General features: G+C 41.1%; 1 protein-coding gene across 1 annotated transcript in view; it reads left to right on the top strand.

Annotated features, from left to right (window-relative positions):
• The first annotated feature begins 9,507 nt into the window (after positions 1-9,507).
• Positions 9,508-20,891, top strand: part of NCALD (neurocalcin delta) — a 134,838-nt gene continuing 123,454 nt past the window's right edge. The window contains exon 1 of the mRNA XM_073679681.1: positions 9,508-9,672. The gene's annotated coding sequence lies outside the window, so the exon portion shown is untranslated. The remainder of the gene's footprint in view (positions 9,673-20,891) is intronic.

Below are 20,891 nucleotides of genomic sequence, written 5' to 3'. Positions count from 1 at the left end.
TCATTCTGTTCGCAAGTAAGTGCAGTTGGCCTGTCTAAAAAGGCTATTAAACAAACACTGATTGGCTTCTATGAAGCCCATCAATTGTTGCTGAACGGCCATGATCGGCTAATATAAATGCACCCCTAGGGTATGTGCACACATTGCCTTTTCTTTATGTTTTTTCCACACGTTTTTGTAGTTTAAAAAATATAGTGTTTTACAGTACCAGCAAAGTGAATGAGATTTCTATTTTTTTATTGCAGATTTGAAGCAGTGAGATAAAAAATGCAGAAGTGGTGCACATGTTTCTATTATACTTTTCCCCTGTTCTTGTCCTAATTTTGGCTTACAAATACGGAGGTAAAAAAAATCACGTAATACTCAATGTGTGCACATGGCCTAAGGGGAAGAAGCACAACTAGCTGATAAAGGAAAACATACAGCATGCAATGGGCAAAGCATATTTGGTAGATGCATAATAATAATCAATCACCCAAGACTTTCCTGCACGGCACAATGCAAGTTCTGCAGCACCATGATCCGAACTATATTTCATGTGAAGCAATTCTTTTCCTTGCACACATAGTGTCAGTGATAGAGATTTGTAACACAAACGTATTAGAACCTTTGTTGGATAAAGGAACTGATAAGCACATAAGATCTCATGATTTAGACATGACTTGATGCATGGCAGACATATATTTCCCTAATTACAACATGCGGAATGGGATTTATTCATCAAATCCTCTTATAAGGCTTATATTTACTAAGAAGTGGAAATCTTTTAGTATTATCTGGGGCTTCACAAAAATTGGATTTGAGAATCTGAAAATTTTGAAGGAGAAGGATAGAGCTAAGGGAAAATGTCAATTAGAGCCAATGACAGAGCTGTGAAAATATTGGAAATGCTGTACAACTGATCTGTAGAAAAGAGCAGTTTTGTGGGTTTTGAAAACTTGTAGGGCTATGGAGATGTTGGAAGTGTTGACCTGTATTTTATGTGGAGGACTCTTATGATACACTTTTATTGAACTTTATGATAGGACTGAACAGTAAAGTTTTGGTCAAGTAAAGTTCTGACTTCAACTTCAAGGGTTTGGAATACAGATGTTCATCTTCCTTAAGATCCAAAAAGAGCTGTCTCAACTAGTGATGGGCAGACCCCTGGATGTTCGGGTCCAGTGAGTTCAGCCAAACATCTATTAAAAGTTCGGGTTCAGGTACCAGAACTGTACCCAAACCCAGATCCCAGTCATATGAATGGGGGGCCCGAACATCCGTAGTTTCCCACACTGTCATCTGCGTGAAAGCTCAGAAAACAGGGTCTCTGACTGGTGGTAAGATCATCAGAGCGTTGGGGAATCATGCTGTCAGATTTCAGTGTGCGCCCACAGCTGTGACTGTGACCCATGGTAAAAAGCTTACCGGTGGTCACAGGCATCACTGATGAGAGACTACTACTCCCAACAGCCGACGCCTGCTGTCACTGTTAACAGCGAGCACAGGCTCCGCTGATGGAAGTGCGCCATTGTGCTCAAAGCAAAAAAAAGTTAAAATTAATAAATAAATATTGAAATAAAAATAAAAAACACATTCTACTAACCTACACTAAATCCCTGAAGCCCTTGTATAAAGTCCAAAATAAAAAAACACCATATACTCACCTTAACGCCTAATCCCCGATGCCCATGTCACCTGTAAAAAAAGAAAAAATAATAAACCACCATAATACTCACCTATCCACCATAATCCACGTAATCCAGAGTGTCCCATGGTGATATCACTTGTAGAACAGTCACATCAGTGACTGTTCTACTCGGCAGCATAATTGCTCTCGCAGTGCATAGCACTGAGCTGCCGTGAGAGAGGTCACAGGTGTTCATAAGCTGATGAGCTTTGGTGATCTTACTTTCTGCACCGCCACTGTGTGAGAAAGTTCTCACTCAGCAGCAGTGCCGTGAGGTCACCGGGGTTCATCAGCTGGTGAACTCGTGTGAACTCTCTCACACCAGCTCAGAACTACACACTGCCTGTATCCGCATATAGCCAGCTGTCCTGTAGAGCAGTCACATCAGTGACTGCTGATGTGACTGCTCTAGAAGTGAGATCGTTGTGGGACACTATGGATTATTTCATCACGCTGGACAGGTGAGGGATATGGTTGTTTTTAGGGTTGAGCGAGTATGTTCTGTCCGAGCATGCTCGGGCCGAGCTCCGAGTATTTACAGCTGCTCGGTGATATGGTTGAATCACTCCCGTGTGCATGATTTGCAACTGTTTGACAGCTTTATTACATGTGAGGAATGTGTAAGAAATAGGCATTCCTCACATGTAGTAAAACTGTCAAACAGTCGCAAATCATGCACACGGGAGAGATTCAACCATATCACCCAGCAGCTGTAAATACTCGGAGCTCGGCCCGAGCATACTCGGCAAAAGGGTTAATCGAACATACTCGCTCAACACTAGTTGTTTTTTATTTTTGTTTTTTTTCCAGGTGACAATGGCTTCAAATGGATTGGGCGTTAGGTGAGTATAAGGTTGCTTTTTTATTTTCTGTTGTTTTTTTTACAGGAGACAATGGCTTCAGAGGCTTGGGCGTTAGGTGAGTATAAATGTGTTTTTTGATAAATGTGTAAAAAATGGTGTGGACTTTTATTTAAAATAAAGGAATTTATTCTTGCAGTGTCTTTATTTAAAAACTTTTACTATGGGGTTTGTAATGGGGGCATCTTATAGACAGCTGTCTGTTTAGCCTTTGCTGGATAGGGACTATAGGGGGGTCCCCACATCAATTTTTTGGGGGGTCTCCCCTATAATAACCAGTAATGTCTAAGCAAACAGCTGTCAGCTGAAATTAATAGCCTGGGAACCCTTAGGGCTATTGGTCCGTTCCCGGAATATTAACATTGTCCCCCAGCTGTCTGCTTTTGCTCTTCTGATTATGAAAATTACGGAGGACCCCACACATTTTTTTTCCTATATACAGAATGGTACAATAGGCTCCCACTGGAGACATAGTTCCTCAGGTCATCTTCCAGGGCAACAAACAGGTGTTGTGCACAGCGGCAATCCCAAAACACAAGCAGAGATGCTTCCTCCATGAAGGGGCACCTTGTGCAGTACCAGGTTTTGCACACATCCCAGGAATGCGTGAATGAACAAAGGGGCAGCCCATCAATTGGTCAACCTGTTCACCAGCACATTAGTCCACACAGTCTTAAGTCTGGCAGTGTGGAGTCCTGGAGTTGACTTCTCTTCGTACTTGGCTCTGATGAGTTTGTGGATAGTCTTTGACTTACACAAATCTGGCTTGAGTCTACCCAGCTGATGTTTCCCCATGAACTGGACAACTTCTCCGTAGAACCAGGGAGTCGTCCATTTGTAAGGGTAGGAACTGTGCCTCTTGTTCCAGTTGAGCCTCCTCTCCATTCTGCCAGATAGCCTCTGAGAACAGTTCTATAATTCAAACAAAAAGAAGAGGTGAAAGAGGACAGCCTTGTCAAACCCCAGAGAGGAGTGGAAAGGGGTCAGTCAGCCATCCGTTCTCCAGCACCATACTATGGATATTAAGGTTCATTAGTCAGACATTGGCACAAAACATGTTACCCAGACCGAACTTGTGCAGTGCGCTGCCCATGAATTCATAGGAAACCCGGTCAAAGGCTTTTTCCTGATCCAAACTGACCAGAGAAACATGTGCATGATGAGCCTTGCTTCATGTTCCTATTACTACAGTTGCACATACTATTCAGAAATTTAAGGTCTATGGGTCTGTAGCCAAACTTGCTGGATGTGGCCACAAGAGGAAAATTGATGACAAATTGAAGAGACAGATAATACAAATGGCAACTGAAGAGCCCAGGATAACTTCAAAACAGATTAGACGTGAACTCCAAGGTCAAGTTACATTAGTGTCAGATCGCACCATCTGTCTCTGTGTTGGCCAAAATGGATTTCATGGAAGACTAATGAGGAGGTAACCACTATTATTATTATTAATGGCCTTCGATCTTGAGCCATGGCAACTTGATGGATGAAATCTCTATAGGAAGATCTATCTTGTTCAAGCCTAGACAGGTCCACCAGTGTCTTCTCTGCCATTATCTTGATAGTATAAAACCATCGGGTTGCTGGTCTTCCTCTTCACCTTGTTCCTTCTTCATTTGACCATAATGTCCTTCTCCAGTCATTGCTCTCTTCTAATGATGTGCCCAAAGTAGGCAAGATGTAGCTTGGTGATCTTTGCTACAAGTGACATGTCTGGCTTGATTTTCTCAAAAATTGATTTGTTTTTTCCTTTGCCATCCATGGTATTGATAACATCCTTCTGCAGCACCACATTTCGAAGGCATCAATTCTTCTTCTGTCTTGTTTCTTATAGAGGAAACCACTGATGAAAGCAAATCATAAAAAAGTGAGACCGGAATTTGCCAAAATACATATTTGACAAGACAGAAGGCTTCTGGGAGAATATGCTTTGGACAGATGAGACCAAACTGTAGATTTTTGGCAATTCATATCTATATTCACAGACACAAGAATTAAACATACAAAGAAATTGTATCAGTTATGTTTGGGTGCTGCTTTCTTTCCTGTATCTGACACAGGGTGTATTGAATCTGTGCAGGGTGCAATGAAATCTCAAAACTATCAAGGCATTCTGGAGCCAAATGTGCTGCCCTGTGTCAGAAAGCTTGGTCTGAGCCGCAGGTCATGGGTTCTCCAACAGGATAATGACCCAAAACACACAGTTAAAAATATCCAAGGATGGTGAAGAGCAAAGCATTGGGCTAATCTGAAGAGGCTTCTATGAACCCTGATCTATTGAACATCTGTGGAAGGAGCTGAAAAGTGTCGTCTGGAGAAGGTACCTTCACACTTGAGACAACTGAAGCAGTTTGCTTAGGAGTAGAGGGCCAAAATACTAGTGGACAGATGCAAAAGTCTCATGGAGAGTTACCGAAATAGTTTGTTTGCTGTAATTGCCTCAAAAGGTTGTGCAACAAAATATTGAGTTAGGGTATGTGCACACGATGCAGAAATGAAGCAGAAAATTTCTGCATCTCCCTGGCAGAAAAAACGCATGCAGATTGTACATGCGTTTTTCCTGCGGAATACATGCGGATTCACATGCGTTTCCACATGCGTTTCCGCATGTGGATTGACAAGCGCTTTCCAGGCGATTTTAGCATCACCTGGAAAGTGCTTGACAACTAGGTCACACTATATAAATCCATGCAACCGGCATGGATTTATATAGTGTGACCCGAGAGAATGGTAAAAATAAAAAATAAATGTATACTTTACCCTCTGATCACCCCCGGTGTCCTGCTTTACACTCCGTTCTCCCTCGCCGGCAACTTTGAATTGAAAGACCTGCCGACGTCAGCGTCACGTGACCCGTCACATGACTCTGACGTCAGCGCAGATCCTTCAACTCACTGCCAAGTGCCGGGAACCAAGCAGGAGCGCTGCGCGGGCCGACAGAAGGTAAGTAAACATTTATTTTTTATTTTATTCTTTTTTTACAGCTTTTTTAATGCTACCTGGGTGTGGAGGAGACTCTCCTCTCATCTACACCCGGGTACCATCCGCACATTAGAACGCGCCAATAGCGCAAGTACAAATGCAGTCTTGTGGAATTGGCGCGTTCTAATGCAAGTCAATGGCGGCGTTTACGCAAAATTAATTGACATGCTGCGGATTTTTGAGCGCAGCGTTTACTCTGCGGAAAAATCCGCATCATGGGCACAGCACATGCGGATTTCAATTGGGGAACATTGCTGCCCTTCTACCATGCGTTTTTAATGCGTTTCCGCGGCGTTTACACAACTGCAAAAACGCCGCGGAAACGCATTAAAAACGCATTGTGTGAACTCAGCCTTAAGGTGCCTTCATTTTTGTCCATTAGATTTTTTTTAAAATAATTTTTCTGTTGAACCAAAACTCAAAAGCAATGTCTGATCTTCATAAGTTGATATTCAGTAGACTTAAATTAAAAATTACTTTTATTAGTTTTAAGTAATTTCAGTGACCTTTGTGGGTTTTTCTTACTTTAACAGAAAGGTGTAAAAAATGTCCATGTGTGTCCACTGTATATACATATGCTTCATCTCCAGACCCTTATTATTCCTTATTTCACACACTGACACTATATTTCTTGCTCATTTGTTTTCCACTTTTCTTGAAGGTGTCCTGGTGAAGCTATTCTACTCATAGGCGAGTCTGTAAGACTATATTATTAATCATCCAATGTAAATTCAACTTTCACTGGAGTTTACCTTTAAATGGATTGTTTCAGACTCAACAATTTCACATAGAAGATCATATATGCACCAGTGTTTTGTCGCCTCTTATGTTCTAGTATAAAGATCAAACTATTACCATGAACTGGCAAAGCCAACAAAGGTGTGCCTTTCATTTCATGGGTCTTAATTCTCTCACAATTGTACCCATTGTTGTTCCTAATAGCTCAACCTGTGTTTGACTCTAGTCTTATCCTATTTATGTTTGCAAAACCTTCCCATACAACACTCCAGCCCTGGAGTTCCCCATCCAATATATCAGGATTTCTATCTCTTGGAGTCATTTCATCCAGAAAGTGCACCCTTATCTCCTAGAATAGTGATAACTTTAGATCTCTTTTACAATCTTTATGTTTTAAGCCCCCATACACCTTAGCCGGCTGTCAGCCGAATGATGGTTTGGTCGATTGTCTGTTCAGTAGCCTTCTCGTACGCCTCCCTCCTACACACAGAAACACTCGGTTGATCAAACACTCCTGCGTTCTCTATGAGAGAGCCACTGCCAGACTTGTCTGGTGACAACTTATCTCTGGGAGAACAAAAGGATCGGCAGTCCAAAATCAGACATTGCGCATCCTTAACTCCCCTGACAATCAGTTGTCCAGGTACCCCATACACATTTGACTGTCAGTCAAACCTGAGTTCAACCAACATTAGACCAATCTGTATGGGGGGGCTTTAGGATGTCTAGCTGTTGGCAGATCATCTGTTTTTGGTGGATTCTGCTCTTTTTTTTTAATTCAAATTAACCTTTTTTGAGAAAAGATTCCATCCAAGAGAAAGATTTCTTTTCATGTCTTTGTTAACTGGGGGTTGTTCTAAACCCCCTAACACATGCCTGTTTTGGGACAATTGAAAAAATCCTGTTGTTTTCACCTCAAAAGAGGTGTCTGGTGTCCCTTTGATGTCTAAAGCAATTAACATGTATATTGTGCCAAGCTAAGGATAAGATCCAGTACAACAACTTATGAAGACCACGCTCATTTCCAGACCATTCAATCAGGAAGAGTAAATGGAAAAAGTGCCCAATTATGTCTGATCAACTAAACATCCAAACTATCAACGTGTTTTTTTTGGTGAGGTCATTACCTAGTTACAAGTCCAGAATATATTGTGCAGTTATGGCTATAGACTAACATGGACTCCTCAGCTGGTACATGTGTAGTCTATAGGTTATTTTAGTAATGGGACAGGGAAGCCAATTGGAGGAAAATATGGCAGCTCAGCGCCATCATCTGGACAGTGATGGGTTTGTTAATCACAGAAGACTGAGGTAATCGAGCAGGGATGTATTGCACTGGTCACAGGTTATGGTTGGCCCTGAAGTAATATTGAAAAAGTCTCTGGAACTCAATAAATGTTTATTCACTTGGAGGCATGTAAGCGCAATGGCTACGGGAAGCAGTTTATTTGCTTCATGGTTACACTTCAATATGAAGCACACAAGCGTATTGGCTCTCGAGGAAAAGGACAACGCATTTGTGGACAACGCATTAGTGCTTTCAACTAGAAACGTTTGCAGGTTACAGTTGGCTACAATTTGGGTCTCTGGAAAGTTCCTATTGGTTTTTCGCTCTCAGGCCTCACTTATTTCAATGAAACAATACTTTTCCCTCTAACCCACTGAGCATCAAAGGGGAATCCCTCTCTACCTTTCAAACTTCAACCTTCAACCACCACTTTTCTACATCCTTCCCATAATAAAGCACTGGCAGCACAGTCCCTGACTCTCCAAAACAGTCACTGCAGAGCACCCTCTTCCACATTCTAGCTGTGTCTCCTTCATGGCATGTGGAAGAAGGTGCTCCGGTCAGATGACACCAAAGTGGAAATTTTTGGGCTAAATGCAAAACACTATGTGTGGTAGAAAACTAGCACTGAACATCACCCTGAAAACATCATCCCCACCGTCAAACATGGTGGTGGCAGCATCATGCGGTGGGGAGGTGTTTCTTCAGCAGTGACGGGGAAGCTGGTCAGAGTTGATGGGAAGTTGGATGAAGATAAATACAGGGCAATCCTGCAAAAGACTTGAGATTGGGGAGTAGGTTCACCTTCCAGCAGGACAACGGCCTTAAACATCCTGCTAGAGCTGCAATAGAAAGTTTAGATCAAAGCATATTCATGTGTGTGAACGGCCTAGTCACAGTCCAGACCTAAATCCCATTGACAATCTGTAGGAAGACTTGAAAGTTGCTGTTCACAGACACCTCCATCCAATCTCACTGAGGGAGAGTGAATGTGCAAAGAAGAATGGACAAAAATGTCACCTCTAGGTGTGCAAAGCTGGTAGAGACAGACCCCAAAAGACTGGCAGCAGCAATTGCAGCAAAATGTGGAGTCAGGGGGGCTGAATACAAATGCACGTCACAATTCTCAGATTTAAATTTCTTAAATATTTAGAAAACCCTGTATCATTTCCTTTACACTTCACAAATACTCGCTACTTTGTGTTATATAGTACATAAAATCCAAATAAAAAAAGCTTGTGGCTGTAATAGGAAAAAATGTGGAATGTGGTATGAATACTTTTTCAAGGCACTGTAAATGTAATAAAGCATCACAATGTAACGAGTGCAATACAAAACATATCAACATTATGTGTGCAAAATAAAACGGACAAAATAGTAGAAAGTTTCTGCATGTTAACATTGTGACTAATCCTGCTGCTTCTCTTTTATAGAAGAACCTAAAATTTGAGGAAAGATTAATAAAACATATTTGTGTACATGGCATCAGCACTATAAAAATCCGATGATATCCGTCCTTCTATCCTACAGAGGCTGCACATTCCTCTACATCTCCCAGTTCTTTGGATGTTTTTTTTTCCAACGGTGCTTGACCAGTTGCCTAGCAGAGACCCCCATTGTTATCCCACACACTGGACACAATACAACCCCCCTCCCCTGCCTGTCATGCAGATTAACCTCTTTGCAGCCCCTTTTCCTCCATTCCCACAGAACTGATAATTGGCAACATAGTATTTTCTAAAAAATAAAAAAAATACTTTTACAAAGCAACAAATAATATTTACATTCTTGGAAAGTGCAGAAGAAGTTGTGAGGAAGCAGCAGCCCATGATCTGCTATGGAGGTTCTGTAAAGACTGCAATGTGCACACCATCTGAAGGATAACCCTATTGAAATCATTTCAGAGCAGCCCTGGAGTTGCTAAGACAACCAGTGCTCTCTTGGCTTATATGACAGTGAATTTGACGTCAACTGGAGGCAGAGCCTGAGCATTAAGCCACACAGCCCAGAGGCTTGTGAATGTGCTGCATGGTGGAGCAGGAGGATCTGTCTGCTGCTGCTGCTGCTTCTGCTCAGCTTCTCATTGTCTGCAGGAGAATGGACTATTAAATATCTGATCACCATTGCATCTGGTAAGAAGCCTGTTGGCATTCCTCCCACTCATATTCCTCTTTGCACCATTGTACAGAGCCAGCACAACTTTCAGCACATGAGATCCACTGTGCACTTTCTGTAGATTGTCAGATTGCAACACAAGGCAAAAGGAAGTGAGTACAGTGCTGAGCTCCTGCACAGGGCTATTTACAGTGCATGCTGTAGTCTCAGCCTCAGGAAGGAAACTTGTAGATGGCTCTTAATATAGTTAATTATACTAATCTGGATACAAATTCTCCACTCATCTGCTCCCCTGTATCTATGCAGCCCTGGGATCTGTTACTTCCATATAGTTACATAGTTCAATGTAGCAAGATATATCCCACATGCTGCACAATGTTGCACCCACTGCTACCAGTGCTGCCTCTGTCCTCCCTAGATCCTACATAGTAGCTTGCATTTCACTTACATCAGGTCTATAGAAGTAGAATGCATCCATATAGCATTTTACTCTATTATATGTACATGTTGTTGCATGTAGTTCTACACTAAACTACTCTTGTCTCTATACATATAGCACCGAATGGCTCCAACATCACACCCTATTGAGCATTATCCATGTAACCCTGTTTTGTGCTGATACATTGATACATTACTAGTCTGCATCAAAATAAGATGAATATTGCATTTATATTATATATATTATATATAATTATATATATAATATATATATTTATAATATTGCATGAATATTGCATTTATAGGACATTGCACTAATATAAAGTGACACTTTAGTGTCTATTATGTCATGATATTGCATGTAGTTCTACATTGCATCCATATAGCATTATTACTGTATATATATTATATATATGATATTGTATGTAATTCTGTGTTGCATCCGCATAGCATTATTACTGTATATATATATGATATTGTCTGCAGTTCTACATTGCATCCATATAGCATTATTACTGTATATATTATATATATGATATTGTCTGCAGTTCTACATTGCATCCATATAGCATTATTACTGTATATATTATATATATGATATTGTATATAGTTCTGTGTTGCATCCGTATAGTATTATTACTGTATATATCATATATATGATATTGTATGCAGTTCTACATTGCATCCTTTTAGCATTTTCCCTCTATATATTATATGCATATAGCACTGAATGGCTCCTACATTATACTATATAGGGCACTATCCATATCATACTATTTTTTTACTGATATTTTGCACCAAAACAAACCCAAATAATATGTGTATTGCCTTTACATTGCAGTGACTTGCATGCACCAATACAGAGTGCATTGTACTTTTATTTTTGTACATTGCATATAGTTCTATGTTGCATCCATACAGCATTATTACTCTATACATTATATGATATTGCATGTAGATCTACATTGCATCTGTATAGCATGTACTCTATATATGATATATACATGATGTTGTATGTAGTTCTATGTTGCATCCATATAGCATTTTTACTCTATATATTATATGAATATAATATTGCATATAGTTTTTCGTTGCATCCTTTTAGTATTTTCTTATATACAGTATATATATATATATGTTATTGCATGTAGTTCTACATTGCATCCATATAAAATTATTACTCTATATATTATATATATATGATATTGCTTGTAGTTCTACGTTACATCCATACAGCATTGTTACTCTATATATTATATATATATATGTATATATATATGATATTGTATGTAGTTCTATGTTACATCCATATAGCATTTTCCTCTATATATTATATGCATATAGCACTGAATGGCTCCTAGATTATACTATAAAGTGCATAAGTCATATGATACTATTTTTTGCTGATATTTTGCACCCCCAAATAATATGTTTATAGCCTTTACATAGCAGTGCCTTGCATGCGCTTGTATAAAGTACAATGTACTTTTATGTCAATAAATTGCATGTAATTATATACATGCAGCCTACAGGACTATAGTGCACTTATATGCCAATACACTCAGGCTATATAATATTAGATGGCATCTACAGAGCACTGGGTAGTAGATGAGGTTGTAAGTCGCTATTTCCTGTGTTGGCAGCTTAGATTTTCTGCACAAAATGAAAATAAAGTGCAAGTATTTGCAACCTATGAAGTGGGTGGTATGTGATAGATGCAATGTTGGAGCAGAGGCTGTGCTGCTGCCCTGATTGCTGGGGCTTTTCTGTGGCCTTTCAGCTGTTGTTTGTCACATAGAGCCAGAAAAATAAACATATAGCTAAATGTTAACCACAGGAACTTTACTTATGACTGTAGATAGGACTGTGCCAGCTGGCAAGGCTCAGCACCACCGCAGCCAGGACGGCCTTATGTACATTATATTACAGTCTAATATTTGCTCAGGAGATGCAGTAACTCCCTTTTTCAGCATGGATTTGATTTGCGCCTGGGAGAATAGGATTTATCTATGCTAAGTATCCTAATCCCGGCCTATGTCAGAGGTAGATAAATATAGATGGGTCATTTTCAGCATCATGATAACACTCTGAGTGAAGATAATGAAGCATCGCTTTAATCCGCAGTAATACACGAGTATATGGCAAACACCTCTGCTACATCTGACAAACTCAGTCCTGTAGGTCCCATACTGGGCGCCGCTGTGTCAGGACCCCATACAAGTAGAATTACAGCACAATGGATGTGGGGGACAGAGAATTAGACTGAAGGCGAAGAAATATAGGACTGTAGGGCTCATATAGATGTAGGAAAGAATCCTATAAAAGTTATCGGAATGGGATCTTACGCATGTCATATACCATAAATGTGGGACAGGAGGACCCATCCTGTCAGAAGAATAAGGGTCCTGTAATCCAAATATTGGCAAGACACTGAATGCCAGAAATGTGTAAAATGGGAAACCCCTAAAAAACACATCAATATGCATATCTATCTGTTAGCTATCACTTGTCTATCTATTTATCTATCTATCTATCCATCTATCTATCTATCTATCTGTCTGACTGTCTGTCTATCTATTTATCTATCTGTCTATCCATCTGTCTATCTATCCCATATCTATCTATCCCTCTATCTATCTATCTATCTATCTATCTATCTATCTATCTACCTATCTATCTACCTATCTATCTATCTCCTTCTATCTTTCTATTGCATTTACCTCTAAAATCAAATAAACATTGAAGTAAGATCCAAATTTTCTATTCAGATGTATTTGAAACCTCTATTTCCAAAAAATCAGAATGAGGATCCATATGTCCTCTAGTAATGTCCCCACATTGTCACCCAGCTACTTCGGCATCTCCTGTGAGTTCTGCTGTTAGTAGTTAGTTGACTCCATGTGGAATTGATGTGTATGATAGATATGAATAAGAGTTTATGAAATGAAGGATTTGGGGTGTGGATGAGCCTCTGCAGCACAGACATTTACAAATTAGTCATTAAGAAGTGTGGAAGTGGGGTCATTTCTCCTGTGGGAGCATTGATGACATCTTTATTGGTTGTTACCTGACTTTTCCAAAATCAAGATTTCTTTGCTGTTGTTTTTTTACTTTTTTCCGGCTCTTTCATCTTATCTAGATTTTAAAGGGTTTAGTGTTCTTCATCCATGTTACCAGCATAGCATCAAAGTGACCAGGTTACAATCCCTTCTTATATAGTCTGAAAGATTGATCCGCTCATCGATTTTCCTTTTTGTGATGTTCTGCATCGAAGTGGATAGTATTGATTGTTTTACGGCAGGATTTGCAATCGAAATACACAAGGTTGTATCCACAGCTGATATCTATCTATCCATATGTCTACGGTATCTATCTATCTATCTATCTATCTATCTATCTATCTATCTATCTATCCCATATCTCTATCTATCTATCTATCTATCTATCCCATATCTATCTATCTATCTATCTATCTATCTATCTATCTATCTATCTATCTATCTATCTATCTATCTATCCCATATCTATATATCTATCTATCTATCTATCTATCCCATATCTATCTATCTATCTATCTATCTATCTATCTATCTATCTATCTATCTATCTATCCATATGTCTACGGTATCTATCTATCTATCTATCTATCTATCTATCTCTTTATTATCTATCTATCTACGGTATCTATCTACGGTATCTATCTATCTCTTTATTATCTATCTATCTATCTATCTCTTTATTATCTATCTATCTACGGTATCTATCTATCTCTTTATTATCTATCTATCTATCTCTTTATTATCTATCTACGGTATCTATCTATCTCTTTATTATCTATCTATCTATCTATCTATCTATCTCTTTATTATCTATCTATCTATCTATCCATCTATCTAATCTCGGGTTGTGAAATCTCCGGGACCACATAGCTCCGCACTTTAGCTGCACTCTTACTAATGTTTCAGGTTATACTATATATGTCAAAAATAATTTAAAATCTTTTAATTTAATAAAATATTTTTTTTCTCTGTTAAAAATCTATTTTGATTTTTAAAGAGCAAAGTCACTTGGATGTATTAGTCATGTAGATTTTTTTCATGTATAAAATACTGGAACAAATAAACAAAAGGCAGTGTGCCCTATAGGGCAGTATGTATGGACAGTATAGTGGGTTTAGCAAATGCAGATGGAAATCTGCTCATTTTTTTCTTACATATTTGGAGATGAAAGTGGATGTAAACCCGCGCTGCCGAGGATCCAATATGCAATAGGAAACCAGATGCTTTATGGATGCGGTTTTATTTGTCAGCGCGTTTTGAGGTAATCATACCTCTTCATCAGGACAAACCACAATGATCATTTTTTTTCCTTGTGTGGTGCAAACATATGTGCATATGATATGATTAATCAGAGTGCAGCTACCTCGGTTTGAGTCCTTGTATTGGTCCTGGAATATTCAAGTAGTCACTGGCAAAAATTATTGGTTTAGTGCAATTCCATTTTATCTACTGGAAATAGATGACACCCAGATATTCAAAGAATAATGGTGTAAACTGAGAGAAAAAACTTCATTATATCTTGAACATCTGGAAGTCGCCTATTTTTATCACATATAGAGAGATCGCGTCAAACCTGTGGTTTTCTTGCATGAAGCTAGGTGGCAGTCACTATGGCACTCATCGGGGTTATCACTTAGGGTCACTTACAGTTCATTTACACTGGCTGACCTGCAGTCATTAAAAAACTACCAATTAGCTATCTGTAAACCGATCTGTGACCATTTAATAGCCTGCTGACCAAACTTCCATGCTTAAAAATCATTGTTCTCGGCAGCACATCGTCCAGTGAAAACATGAGATGTGCTAACGAGAACCATGATATTGTATGCGTACAGAACGATCATATTAACGATTGTTCTGTAGGCATAGAATATCATAGTTCTTGTTAGAACCTCTCATGTTTTCACAGGACAATGTGCTGCCGAGAATGATAATTTTTAAGCAAGCTTAAAAATTATTTCACCTATGAAATGAGAATTTTGCATGTTTGTCGTGTGATCTGCTGCCTCTATAGACTCCTTCCCGATTATCGGCCAGTGTAAATACATGCTTAAGAGTTTCTTCAATCCTAAAAGGGTTTGTCTGGTTTAGAAAACTTGTTGGGGAATAGTTTAGTAAATGGGGCCTCTATGAAGAACGTATCCTACCCTGGAGGTAGTGTGCTTGAGATTTCTAAAATCTAGCTTTTACTGATACTGTAAAAAGAAGCTTTCAATTTGCATTAAAAAAAAGCTGGAAAAAAAAAAACCTGCTGCAAAAACTCAATGTGTGAGCATAGCCTTAGTGGTTGTAACATTATATATTTGGTAGTTCTTGTGATTGAATGGACGCAGCGTTACATGTGAACAATAGCCAGCAATCAATATTTAGCTTCTATGGCTGTAACTTTCGCTCATCTAATGAAAGTAAATATGTAATGTGATAGACAGGCCGCGGTATCTTATATTCAAGCACTCTTTATGGACAGGGACTGTCCCACTAGACTGGCGCCAAGCAAATGTGGTACCAATATTCAAAAAGGGGTCTAAAAGTGACCCTGGGAACTATAGACCAGTCAGCTTAACGTCTGTTGTGGGTAAATTGTTTGAAGGATTTCTTAGAGATGCTATTGTAGAATATCTTAATGATAATAACTGTCTAACTCAATATCAACATGGATTCATGAGGGATCGCTCCTGCCAAGCAAACCTGATGGCCTTCTACGAGGAGGTGAGCTCACAGCTGGACAGGGGAGAGTCAGTGGATGTTGTATACCTTGACTTCTCCAAAGCGTTTGATACCGTGCCACACAAAAGGTTGGTATATAAAATGAGAATGCTTGGTCTGGGGGATAATGTGTGCAAGTGGGTAAATAGCTGGCTGAGTGATAGAAAGCAGAGGGTGGTTATCAATGGAGTAAGCTCAGGGTGTGTCAGGGTTACTAGCGGGGTGCCTCAAGGGTCTGTCTTGGGCCCTATATTATTTAATATATTTATTAATGATCTAGTGGAAGGGTTGCATAGTAAAATAGCAATATTTGCAGATGATACTAAACTTTGTAAAGTAGTTAATACAGATGAGGATAGGGCACAGCTACAGGAGGATTTAGATAAATTGGGGAGTTGGGCCAAAAAATGGCAAATGGGGTTTAATGCCGATAAATGTAAGGTCATGCACATGGGAAAGAAAAACAGCAGTCACCCATACATATTAAATGGGAAACCGTTGGGGAAATCTGACATGGAGAAGGACCTGGGCGTCTTGGTTAACAGCAAATTAAATTGGAGTGCCCAGTGTCAGGCAGCAGCTGCGAAGGCAAATAGAGTCATGGCATGCATCAGAAGAGGAATAGGGGCATATGATGAGAACATTGTTCTTCCTCTGTATAAAGCGCTGGTAAGGCCGCACTTAGAATATTGTGCACAGTTCTGGGCTCCGGTGCTCAGGAAAGACATATTGGAGCTAGAGAAGGTACAAAGGAGGGCGACTAAGGTAATCAAGGGAATGGAGGGACTAGAATACCCAGAGAGGTTGTCAAAATTAGGCCTATTTACATTGGAAAAGAGAAGGCTTAGGGGAGACCTCATAAACATGTATAAATACATCAGGGGGCAGTACAGAGATCTCTCCCATGACCTGTTTATACCAAGGATGGTGACAAAGACGAGGGGGCACACTATGCGTCTGGAGGAAAGGAGGTTCCTGCACCAGCATAGAAGGGGATTCTTTACGGTCAGAGCCGTGAGACTCTGGAACTCTCTGGGAGAGGAAGTGGTGATGTCCAACTCACTTAATGAGTTCAAGAGAGGCCTGGACGCCTTTCTTGAGAACAATAAAATTACATCTTATGCTTAGTTAATTAATCCAGGGATTTAATCTGACTGCCAGATTGGTGTCGGGAAGTGAATTTTTCCTCAGTGATGTAAATTGGCCTATACCGCATGGTTTTTTGTTGCCTTCCCCTGGATCAACGCTGCGGAATAGCTGCAGTGCACAAGAAATAGGCTGAACTGGATGGACACTTGTCTTTTTTCGGCCTTATAAACTATGTAACTATGTAACTATTGATGGTTATTAAATATGTAATTTTACACCTATTTTATTAACAATGCTTTGTGTACAGCACGTTCCCTGCTGAAGTTCCCGAGGTGATGTGTCCTTATAAACATATCTGTTCTGCATTTATACAATGTCACTTAGCTCAACGTGACATTTGCTCTGTGGTTTCTGTACGTGGTCCCTCTAGACTAAATATCTGTTTAGATTTTGTAGTTAAAAATGTTGCAGTTATTCAATCTTTCTTATGCAACAAATTAGAGGTTTCTGTTTTTTACATATATTTAGTGTTTCAATATATCACTATTTCCAACACCCCTTCTTGCTGCCATTGAATGGGAGGATGCTGGTTTACATTCTTAGCCTGCAAGCGTAAGCAAACCTATTGCTTCTCACAGCTGAGCTTTTGTTACAACTATATCCAACCTAGCCAATATTAAGCTCATGGTTTAAAGGGGCTGTCCGGTCCAAACCAATAAGTCTGCAGTCACTCTGTGTGACTGCAGACTTATAAATCCCCCCATGCACGCACTGTGCACTGCGGGGATTCGCCGGTTTCTGGGCGGGACTGGAGGGTATGTATGAGTTATACATACTCCTGGCCAGTGGTCGCGGCTTTGCTCTCCATACACTTGTTACACTCAGCCACGCCCACTGGCCATCCGCATCACTGGACAAGTGTATGGAGAGCGAGGCCGCACCCATTGGCCGGAAGTATGTATAACGCATACATACACTCCGGTCCCAGGTCTGAAACCGGCGAATCCCCGCAGTGCACAATGCCTGCGCTGGGGGGACTCATAAGTCTGCAGTCACACAGAGTGACTGCAGACTTATCGGTTTGCACCAGACAACCCCTTTAAGAAGTGCACTATGGATAGGGGATGACTTACTATTTGTGGAATAACCCTATAAGATACATGTATGAAAAAAAGTGATAGACTATGAAAGGGGGTGCAACATGCTACTAAGGGCTCATGCAGACATCCGTGCATACTGGTCCAAGAACGGCCTGCTAATGCACAGACCGGCTGTGGGTCTTCTGACCTGAACGTGACAGCCCCATAGAAATATATGAAGCCGTCACGCTCGGTCTGTGCATTGTGGCCCGAAATCGGACTGAGATCCACGGAAATCTGCATGAGCCCTTACTGTGCAACACATCTCGCATTTGTGGCGCCCCTGAGGGTTCGGTCGCCACAGAGTTATTGCATCTCATCCAGAGATGTGGTACCTCACTCTCAGGTAAGGAAGGAGTATGGCTCAGGACCCTAACACTACATCTACTACACCACATTTCCGGGGGACAGGGCGAGATTGCTCCTACACGAGAGCACAGTCCCTGGTCCTTGGCTGGAGTGGGGAGGAACCACTTAGAGAGGGGGAACTATGTAGTGGATGGGTGGAGGACGTAGATCCTGGGAGCACTGGAGTAGGAGTATAAGTATGGGAGCCATCTTAGATCAGGGTTCAGACAGTCAGAGGAGGAAGGTGACAGGAGCAGGGGCTCTGTATGAGCTCTGCTCCACAGGCGGGCCTTGTCAGGAGGCCTGAGCCTGAGAGGAGTGGGAGCAGGAAGGCTCCAGGAACAGAAGAGACCCCAGGGGTACGGGCCGTGCAGCAAGCCACCCGTACGTCCGCCGCTACTAGAAAGTAGGGGGGTCAGGCCAGAAAAAAGGGAACCGGTCTCTCAACTAGCACGGAGCTACAAGGCCCAACTAGGAAACCGGAGGCTGCAGCACTTAAAGTACCGCAGGCCACAAGTCCACACTAGTACACTAAGAAGGTAGCCGCATAGGACCCAGGGGACGGAACACACGTCGCCCGCCAAGGCCCGAGGATACCGGATAGAAGTGCCGCTGGGTGTGAGGTGCAGGGAGCAGGCCAGAGAGAGGACACACAGAAGGGGGTCCTGTAAAATGCTCCGGAGTTACCTGAGGGTCGGCTGTACCCCTCACTGCGTGAACACAGGACGCCGTGGGCCTTGCACTGGCGCCTGTAACTGGAACTGCTATAATCGTGAGTAAAGACCCTGGGACTGCACTATCTGACTCCGTGTTATTACTGACTACCTGCACCATAACCACCATCATCTATACACGCTGCCCTGGAGCTACACTCTTCCTGTGGGGAGTTACACTACCTTAGCTGCTATACCACCAGCTTCAGAGGACTGTTCCGCAGCGGCGGTTCCTATTGACCGCATTCCACAGGTGGCGTAGTCGGACATTAAACACCTTTACACATAGACTACCCTTGGTTTGACCGCCCTGGGTCACGGACCGGGTCGCCGCCACGGTGACTACAACGTCCAGCGTCTACAGGCCCGGCTCCGGGTACCCCACGGCCCAGGGGGCGCGTCACATTCATCTTCAGGAGGAAAGAAAACTCATAAAAAAGCCGAAAATTGCTCTAAAAACCACGATGCAAAAGACACTGTATGTAGCATGTTTTATATAACATTATCGATAGTTTTGAAAAAAAACAAAACAAATCAATAATTTAAAAAAGATGGTCACCACTGCTGTTCATGTCAGACTGGTGACTCTCAAAGTGCCAGGTGCAATAGTCCGAGGCAAATCTTCCCGTAGATGAGGATAGAAAAACATTGATTTCCTCCAAAATTACACATCTTACTTTTTGCAAACTTTTTATAAGAGCCCGTTTCTACGCCGCAGACGGGGGGAATTCTTATGAAACGTTTTGTAATTTTACCATCTGTTCGTCTATGGCATAACGAAAGCAGAAAACCAGAAGCGGTGGGAATTAGAGGGGTAAATAACAAATTAGATCGGAATAGCTGAGCTGATAATGTAAGCTTGATGGATGACCTCATTACACACGCTGAAAAAACCCCACAGGATTCCTTGCATTACACAGAGGATTCTGCTTAAAAAGGGCATAGGCGAGAGCTGGAGCTAATTGGATGAAGTTTTCAATCTATTTTTAAAGAAATAGTCACAAAGTCACGCATGCAATGAAGGGTCCCAGGGCTGATGATGAGTTGGATGTTTTTCTGAAACCTTAGTGAGTTGCGTTGACTCTACAAACTTTTTGCAGTTGGAGTAATGTCATTATACTGAGTTACGTGCCACCATTTTTAAGTCCAGAGGTTATGGTATCAGTAATGATCGAGGGTTCAGCAAAATAACTCCGGGTAGCAAGTGACCCTCATTACTGCCAACATAGATAGGGTTGTGCTCTGGCAGACCTCACTAACCCTGTTTTGGTTGGACTTCAGTGAGTGAGCCAGATGCTACTGGTGGGCCATCACGTGAGCCAAATTCTTAGAAAACATTGATATCAATCATACAAAATTCCTGCTGCTAATTTTTTGCAAAATCGTATTTTATGGTAATATACCACAATATTACCATACTATGCAAATTTACTCCATGTTTGATGACTTTCCCAGAGCATGCGGAAAAACGGAAGACCTGTAGAAGGGTCGGCAAATCTTCTGGGCTCCACTGATAATGGCCGAATACAGTGATTCAAGAAGGTATCATGTCCCCATGTGTTTCATGTTAGTGGGAAATGAGGCATGGAGGAACAAAATACAGGTAGAGAATGGGAGTTATGGGGCATGAAAAATGCATGACTATGGGTGAAAATTTTTGGAAACAACAGGGTTGTCTGGTGGAAATAAGTTAGCACCTATCCAGCAGGAAGCTGATATCACATTCATCGTAGGGGGGCCGCCA

Source organism: Phyllobates terribilis, unplaced genomic scaffold (assembly GCF_046119375.1).
Source record: "Phyllobates terribilis strain yellow unplaced genomic scaffold, ASM4611937v1 Scaffold_4__5_contigs__length_816908805, whole genome shotgun sequence".
Taxonomy (NCBI): domain Eukaryota; kingdom Metazoa; phylum Chordata; class Amphibia; order Anura; family Dendrobatidae; genus Phyllobates; species Phyllobates terribilis.
Note: the sequence above shows the minus strand (reverse complement) of the source record. Positions and strands in the feature narration are given on the sequence as shown.